We start from the raw sequence: 9642 nt of genomic DNA on the forward strand, positions 1-9642 counted from the left end.
TTTAACAAAATTCAACATCCATTCGTACTACAAAATACTCTCAACAAATTGGGCATAGAAGGAAGATACCTCAACATAATAAGGCCATGTATGATAAGACCACAGCTAACATTAAACTTAATGATGAAAGGTTGAAAGCTTTTCCTCTAAGATCAGGAGCAAGACAAGGATGCCTCCTTTCACCACTCCTTCTTAGTGTAGTGCTGGAGGTCCTAACCAGAGCAATCAGGCAAAAAATATATGTATATATAAAAGGCATCTGAATTGGAAAGAAAGAAGTAAAATTGTCTCTATTTGTAGATGATACAATTTTATATATAGAAAAGCCTAAAGATTCTACCAAAAAACTGTTAGAACTAATAAATGAGTTCAGTAAAGTAGTAGGATACAAAATTAACATACAAAAATCAGTTGTATTTCTATACACTAACAATGCACTATCTGAAAAAGAAAAAAGAAAACAATCCCATTTACAATGGCATCAAAAACAATAAAATATTTAGGAATAAATATAACCAAGAGGTGAAAGATCTGTATACCGATGAAAGAAATTGAAGAAGACACAAATATATGGAAAGATATCCTGTGTTTGTGGATTGGAAGAATTAATATTCTTAAAATGTCCATACTATCCAAAGCCATCTACAGATTCAGTGCAATTCATATCAAGATTCCAATGGCATTTTTATACAGAGGTAGAAAAACAACCCTAAAATTGGTATGGAACCAAAAAAGACCCTGAATAGCCAAAGCAATCCTGAGAAAGAGCAAAGCTGGAGGCCTTACACTTCCTGATTTCAAACTATATTACACAGCTACAGTAATCAAAACAGCATGGTACTGGCACAAAAACAGAGACATAGGCCAATGGAACAGAAACAAGAGCCCAGAGGTAAACTCATGCAGATATCATCAACTAATATTTGACCAGGGAGCAGAGAATATTCAATGAAGAAAAGGTAACATATTTAATAACTGGTGCTAGGAAAACTGGATATTCACGTACAAAAGAATGAAACTGGACACCTATCTTACGTCATACACAAAAATTAACTTGAAATGGATTGAAGACTTAAATGTAAGAACTGAAAGCATAAAACCCCTAAAGAAAACATGGGGAAAAAGCTTGCTGGCATTTGTCTCAGCAATGATTGTATAGATATGACACCAAAAGAGCAAGCAACAAAAGCAAAAATCAACAAATGGGACTACATCAAACTTAAAAGCTTCTGCACAGCAAAAGAAACAATCAACAAAATGAAAAGTCAGCCTACAGACTGGGAGAAAATATTTGCAAACCACATATCTCATCAAGGGTTAATATCCAAAAAATAAGGAAGTTATATAACTCAATACCAAAAAAGAAAAAAAAAATCTGATTAAAAAATGTGCAAAGGACCTGAATAGAATTTTTCCAAAGCAGATGTTCAAATGCCAACAGGTATGCGAAAAGGTGCTCAACATCACTAATCATCAGGGAAATGCAAATCAAACCCACAGTGAGACAATACCTCAGACTGTCAGGACGGCTATCATCAAAAAGACAAGAGAAAATAAGTGCTGGCGAGGATGTGGAGAAAAAGTAACACTTGTGCACTGTTGCACTGTTGGTCAGAATGTAAAATGGTGCAGCCACTATGGAAAACAGTATGGAGGTTCCTCAAAAAATTAAAAATAGAACTACTATATGATCCAGCAATTCCACTTCTGGGTATATCTCTGAAAGAAATGAAATTACTATCTTGAAGAGATATCTGCACTTCACAAATTTCTTGCATCATTGTTTACAATAACAAGGACATGGAAACAACCTAAGTGTCTATCGATGGATGAATGAATAAAGAAAACGTGATATAGATATAACTATATATATATAATATATACATATATATAAGTTAGCCATAAAACAGAAGGAAATCTTGCCACTGGCAACGACATGGATGGCCATTGAGGGCATTATGCTAAGTGAAACGCGTCCGACAGAGAAAGACAAATATTGTATGATCTCACTTATATGTGAAATCTAAAAAACCAAATTCATAGAAACAGAGAGCAGATGGTGGTTACCAGGGGTAGTGGGAGGAGGGTGGAGGGGGTGGAGGAAATGGGTTAAGGTGGTCAAAGGGTACAAACTTCCAGTTACAAGATGAATACATCTGGGGATGTAATGTACAGCATAGTAACTAGAGTTAACAATGCTGAATTGTATATTTGAAAGTTGCTAAGAGAGTAGATCCTAAAATTTCTCACTAAAAATAAAAAATTGTAACTATGAAGGGTGATGGATGTGTTAAGTAAATTTATTGTGGTAGTCATTTGAGACATATACATATATCAAATCATTAGTTTCTATACCTTAAACTTATACCATGTTATATGTCAATTATATCTCAATAAAGCTGGGAAAAAAAGAGGCAACTATAATTGTAAATAATTTTGCAACAACAAAAAGATAGAAATCTATCCCGCCAGATCTAATGTGTAAATCCCTGGGATAGACTCACCTACTGGCCAAACCCTCAGTTTCGTATAATCACCATGCCTAGCACATGGACAGAGACTGAAATTGGCAGTAGTGGTCTGACTTTATGTCAGTTACCAGGGCGTGGGCAAAGAGGCGTGTTGAATGGAGATTATAACTGATGTGAATTACCTTGGGGATTTTGAAAATTGAGGCTACTCATGTCTGTTGATACGATTTATTTTTCTTCTGAATTAGACAACTGAATAATTTCTTCATTTTTATAGAGTGGGTCACGCTTAAGGAAACTGGTAGAATTGAGAAATACTTGCAGAAGGGAATAAGAAAGAAGATTCATTGTAAGAGTTTTTCTTCTCCAAGTTTGAGTTGCTGGAAATGGTTCTAACTTGTTATTTTTGTCAGATACACTGTGTTTCGCAACACATTGATCTTTTCAAATTCAAAAAAAGTTACTAAAAGTTAAGTACACGGGTGAAAAACAATCTAAGAGAAAGCAGTAAGTATTCAGGATGGTTCGTTTGCTTCATCAGTTTATATCCTGATGGTGTGGACTCAATGGCCCCTCTTATTCCAGGAACAAATTCTGTCTCTGTCACAAACTTTCCTAAAAATCCAAAACCTCTCATCCAAGCACATTTTTAATATCTCTTTGGTTACACAATCTGTCATTTGAATTAGCTTTATGAAACTATCCTAACAAAAAGAATCTTGCTTTCTTCAGAGGTATCACTGTAGTAATAGAAACAACTGGAAACTATCTAATGTTTCCATTTTCTTTAGTGAAATAAGGATTTTCAATCTTATTTATGACGCAAAATAAACTTAAACAAATATTGGAATTTTAACAAAAGTAAAGTAAAATGATAAAAACAATATAAGGAAGGTCATCCTTTTTCATATACTCATAAGACACAGGGGTAAGTCTATTAATAAAGATATAATTAAAGTATCCTTTAGGGAAAAAACCTTAAAAATTTTAACGTCATAAAATATTCTAAAACTGCATTACAAACAATTGCACCCAGTGAACCACAGAAAGCTCAGAGGAAGGTCAATGCTAAATCTGTTTGCATTTAAGTTACCTCCATTTCACTGATGTTGTCAGGGTGTACTTTTACAGTCAGTTTGCCATTGCTCATTTGGTCTTGAATTATGTGTCAGAAAGGTATGGTTTGATGGTTATTTATAGTACATTTAGGAAAACTTCCAAGATAACTTTTAGAGTTAAATTCAATGAAAAAGCAAACAATTTGAAAATTTCTGGTAAAGAAAGTACATTGACCACACTAATTTCGGTTGTGGCAATTCTCTTTGAAATAACTCCTGGTGCAAACTATTCATATATATAAAGAGCAAGAGGTCAGTTGAGTTGTGTTTAACACATCCAAGATGGATTGGTTAAATTGTTTTAAATATATTTATTTTGAGACTAAGAATATGTTACATACAATAAGAAAATATCTTCAGAATCTATAACTGGGGTGAAAGAAACTAACATTTCCTGAATATCTATATCGTCTTAGATACCTGTGCACTCTGACAAATGGAAAGGTGGGGTTGAAAAATGGTGGTGGGATGTTCCTTAGAGAAAAGTTCTTCTTTAAAGCCTTTATGTTACTAGTACTATACCAGTTAGTTTTCTCATTATGTCATGTTCTTACTCATTGCTGTTACCTTTTCTTTCTCCTGAGCACTACAGGTTTGTTCAATGAATATCTAGACCTACTTCCCATTCTATATATTTTCTATGCCCACTCTAGTGATTCAATTGTGTCACATGGATTTTCTGTCCCACAGCACCCATTTTTTGCCTGAAACATTCAAATACAATAGAAACAATTTTCACCTAATGTATTAGTTTCCTAGTGCGGCTATAACAAATTACCACAAACTTAATGCCTTAAAACAACACAGATTTAGGGGCTGGCCTGGTGGCATAGTGGTTAAGTTCGCACGCTCTGCTTCCGCAGCCCGGGGTTCACACGTTTGGATCCTAGGTGCGGACTGATGCACTGCTTGCTGAGCCATGCTGAGCCGGCATCCACGTATAAAGTAGAGGAAGATGGGCACAGATGTTAGCCCAGGGCCAATCTTCCTCAGCAAAAAGAGGAAGATTGACAATAGACATTAGCTCAGGGCTAGTCTTCCTCACAAAAAACAAAAAACACAGATTTAATATCTGACGGTTATGGAATAAGCAGTCTGAAATGGGTTTCAGTGGGCCAAAACGATGGTGTCAGCACGGCCACGCTCCTTCCCTCTGGAGGTTCTAGGGGAGAATTAGCTTCTTTGTCTTTTCTGATTTTTGGAGCTTGCATTACTTGGCCATGGCCCCTTCCTCCATCTTCAAAGTTGGAAGTGTAGGATCTCAAATCTCTGCTTCTGTCGTCACATCCCCTCTGCCCCTCTGAGACCACTTGCCTCCTTATTATAAGGCTCCCTGTGATTATATCAGGTCTACCTGGATAATCCAGCATGATCTCCCCCACGAGATCATCTTAACCATATCTGCCAAGCCCCCATTGCCATCTAACGTAGGACTCGCAGGTTCTAGGAATCCAGGAATTAGGACATGGGCATTTTGGGGGGCCCTTATTCAGCGTATCACACATAGTGTATGCTTTTAAGCCATATAAACTACCATTACAGAGTAAAGTTTGAGCAACCTAACTTCAAAAAGATGTATTTTTTTAATGATGAGGCATTGAAAAGCTAAAGGCAGCTTTGCAATCGCCAAATATATGACACATTAAGTATTAGGTTTCCTCAGAAACCAATTCATCAGGTAATCAATGTGATGTAAATATCAATATATTAATTTGCCATTAATATTTCTCAGTTACTAAAGAGTTCATTGACTGTCCTGTAGAGTAGTTGGCATTCCAATATACTTTTAAGATAAATATAAAGTGTATTTTAAATATAATATTTAAAGTTATTAAGCAAATTAGCACTTAGAATTGTTTTTGGAAAATTATCTGTTTGGGATTGAAGTTAATTGGCTGTGCTTGGTTCATGATTTCATACACTTCTCTCAATATACAACAGGATACAAAGCCTATAAAACTGGAAAAATGTGCCAATTCCTACAAGGAATTACCTTTTGCTAAAACATGGATGAAAATTTATCAGCAACCAAGTCATGACTAGAAGACAACTGTGTCAAGTTTCCCAATAGGAATGTCAGGTTTTAAATAACATTGCCTAGTATCTCTGGAGACAGCCTAACTTGAATTCCCACTAAAATTGTGAGATGACACTGAAAATGGTGAGGGACAGAAAGTCACACTACCAAAAACCACGACTGATGGCCTATTCCAAAAATCTCGGAAGAATCTGCACTGCTTGTAAAACCAAAGATATTGGATTGAGAGAATTACCAGAGACCACACATTTTTTACTTCATGTTAAAGAGCTATGCTAACTCTCTGAACACAAGTAGGAAGATACACTATAAATTCCCTGTTCTCTGATCCCTGACCTAAATACTGCATCTGGTGTATGGATAATGTTTTTCAAAGAACTTGAAATATGTTAGTAAGTCCATCAACTTTCTATACTCTGCACCATCCTGGAAAATAATTGGCAGATAGTTTGGAGAGTCGTGCGGTAAATCTGTGCTTCCCAAACATAAAGTAAGTGCCCAAAATGTGATTGCTGAATGAGTGAATGATTGCATTTATTATCATAAGTAAAGCATTCTTGGTGTAGAAAGAGGAAGAAATAGTCCCCAAGCAGCATATTGCCATTAGGACAGCATTCAGCTTACAATAGAAGAAAATCCAATTTACAGTGGTCTCACTGAATACGAGTTATTTTTCTTGTAAAGGAAAAAATTCAGGAGTCAGGCTCCAGGGCCTCTGATGCCAGAGTCCCAGCTTCAGGTAGCTTTCCAATCTGCCATCGCAGTTTGTGGCCTTCACTGCTAATGCTCGTGGTGGTAACATTCATCACAAGATGGCTATTATGCCTCCACACATTGCATCTATATTCAAGAACTGGCAAAAGGCAGGACTCGTCCTATGTGACCCTTTTATTAGGAAAGAAAAAGCTTTCCCAGAAATCCTTGCAACAACCTTTCCATTAGGGTACCTTGGCCAGAACGGGGTGTGGGGTTGCATCAGATTTTGCAAATAAAAATATAAAGCATGCAGTTAAGTTTGAATTTTAGATAAGCTATGACTAAATTTTAGTATAAGTATGTCCAATGCAATATTTGGGACATAAAAATTATTCATTGTTTGTCTGAGATTCAAATTTAACTGGACATCCTGTGCTTCAGGTGGCAATGCTAATTGGGTCACACAGCTACCCTACTGCCATGGACGCTGGGAAATCAATTAAGACAGTCATGACTGTCTTAAGCCAATCGTGATTCATCATTTAGGCCTGAGCACATTGCCTGTCTGGGAAAAAACAAAAAATCAGAAATTTTTTGCAAGAAAGAGAGGAGTGAGAAAGAAGAATCTATGCATGTGTTAAAACTCATAAAACAGTATAGCAAAAGAAGAAGACATAAAAGGAGAAGGAGCAGGAGGAAGAGAGGAGATGGAGGAGAGAGAAAAGGAGAGGGAAGATGAAGAGGAGGAGGAGAATTATTTTATTATTTTTTGAAATTTAAAAAATGTTGTTTCCGTTATGTTGGAAACATTTCCAACATAATTGGAAACAACTAGAAAAGAAATTTAAAAATCACTCACTTCTTAGTACTTCCTCCCCAAGGTAGCACGATTAATAGCTAATAACAGCTAGATAAATGCCTTTATAGTCCTTATATTTGTGCATCTGTATCTATAGATGAAGTATATATATGGATCATATTGTATTTAGTATCTTGCTTTATCACTTATAAGATAAGCATTTTTCCATATAATTACATATTTTATATACATATTATGTAATGATTGAACATCTATCTTTTAATTTAGTGAACTATTTTTATATAGTACTTAATATATAAGTATGATCTCTCTATATAATGTATTTATATATGCAGTAAATAGATATATACATATATAATTATTTTAATCAGAAAGAGGTATAAATTTTTTTAACAAAATGCATGACAATACTCTTGGAGAAGAGTTGCCATGGTGATTTTGTGTTAGCTATAAACAGGCTTTTGTTATTTCCTTCTTCAAACCCATCAAGGTACTGTCAGGACAGCCTGTCTGGCATGACATGCTGCCCTTTCTCTGCTTTTGCTACGAACCACAGAAGTCGTGATTGCAGCAAAATGGTCATGTTTAATACTTCTTTTTCACACTCGGGAGATTTAGAAAAGACAGCGAAATATTCATTAAGGAAGATTTGTTAGTCTTTGAAACTTATAAAATATAGAATCTGAAAGCTCTAATATTTGCATATATGATATACTTTTAGATATTTAAACTCTGTGGCATATTTGTAAATTTCCCATGCTGCAACAATTATAAAGACATATAAGAACCACTAAGCTGTTAGAAGAGGAAGATCTTTGAAATTTATGGTGTGTTTCATTATGATACCAGAGTAAGAGAGATTAGGGACTCAATGGATTATATATACACAAAGCTCACTAGCAAAGTTTGCTTAATTCAAGACAGAGCTCAGTTTGGAAAACAGAGCTAACTCATCTCCATGCATATATGCACGAGTGCCTCAGGCAGTAACTCAGAGTCTGAGAAAGATTAGTTTTCCACAACACACTGTCCTACCTCTCCTCCAAGGTGTAACTCAAGATCAGAGGGCCATCTTGTAATGTCCAGGTGGGAAGGGGGTATGTCAGAGGTGGATATTGTTTGTTGGAGCATCAGGTTTAAGTTCCATGACATTCAAAAAGTCTACAGCCTGGTTACCAAGTCCAAGGAGGCAGAAGAAGGGACTAAGCCAGGGTAACTCTCTTACTGAGTAGAAAATGTCAAGTTATGAAGCTGTCACTAGGCAGCAACGTGGTGGCCACCAGGACCACAAGAACCACTACTGCAGCTGCTGGGTTGCCTTGTCACACTTCAGAGGATCCAGCCAGTAAGGGGACAATGGCCCAAATGGATTCAGACAGTTTATTACTTACACAGACAGCAACAGCAGGATCAGCATGGTGTCAGCTCCCTGAGTCCCAAGTCCCACAGGAAGATACAAACTGGAGGAACCAGATGACAGGCAGCATGGGTGGTGAGTCACTCTGACACTGAAGAGTTAACTCATCTCTAAGCCAAGTGGCTTTAAAGCCCACAGTTTTACCCTAAAGGAGAAGGTGGAAAATCCTGCGGAGATGGAAAGAAACAGTCTTGTGGCAATTTCCCCAAGACAGGGAGGTGGGTGAGAAGCGGCCTTGTGATAACTTTTCACCAAGCTCCTTGTCTTTCTTTGCTCCAGAGAAATCACAGGGTACTCCACAAGGACGTGGCGTAGACTGCAGTCAGTCCTTGCCTACATGGTCTCTGTGGACACGTGAAAAGTTACCAGGACACCACGGTGGAGCTGTTCCCCTAACATCACTCATGGGATGTTAGGCATTAAAAATACAACTAGGAAATAGCTACAAGGGCCTTGTTTATGGTTTTTTAAGCCAAAGACATGAGCATGTGCTAAGCTAATGAGTTTTCAATCATGACACTGGCATGTCTTGACATATCAGTAAGAAACACATAGAATGAATTTGCATAAAACAACATATGGTTTTTAATCAAATTAATTTTGGCTCTAAGCAGCTACATGTTAACCAGGCCCTGTTGGCCCTAAGCCACAATTAATTTGCAAATAGATTAATAGACTAATCTACTTTTTGTCATTCACCCCCCACTAGTGAACACACTATACCTCAGGTGCAGCCCAGCCTCTCAGACAGTATAAAAGTCCTTGCTACACACCCGACATCTGACCTCCGCTTGAATAGTTATGAATCGTGACTTCGTAGAAGACTTCCTTACACGGTGAAACATTCCAATGATCAGAAAGGTTTTGCCCCTTAGTTTGCAACCAGTCCTTCAACTTTCAACTTATCTCTAGTTTATTTTTTATTAGACTCTAGTTGAAAAGCTTATTTTTTTGTTTTTCTTTCAGTTTTTCCCCCACTGGTGCGCACAGGACAAACATGCTACCTCTTCTCACAGTTATTCTCGAAAAACTAGGACACGCTAATATCTTTCTGATTATTAGTTCCCCAAAATGTAGGGGCC

This window comes from Ceratotherium simum, chromosome 13, assembly GCF_057802395.1.
Source record: "Ceratotherium simum simum isolate JZ-2026a chromosome 13, ASM5780239v1, whole genome shotgun sequence".
NCBI lineage: Eukaryota > Metazoa > Chordata > Mammalia > Perissodactyla > Rhinocerotidae > Ceratotherium > Ceratotherium simum.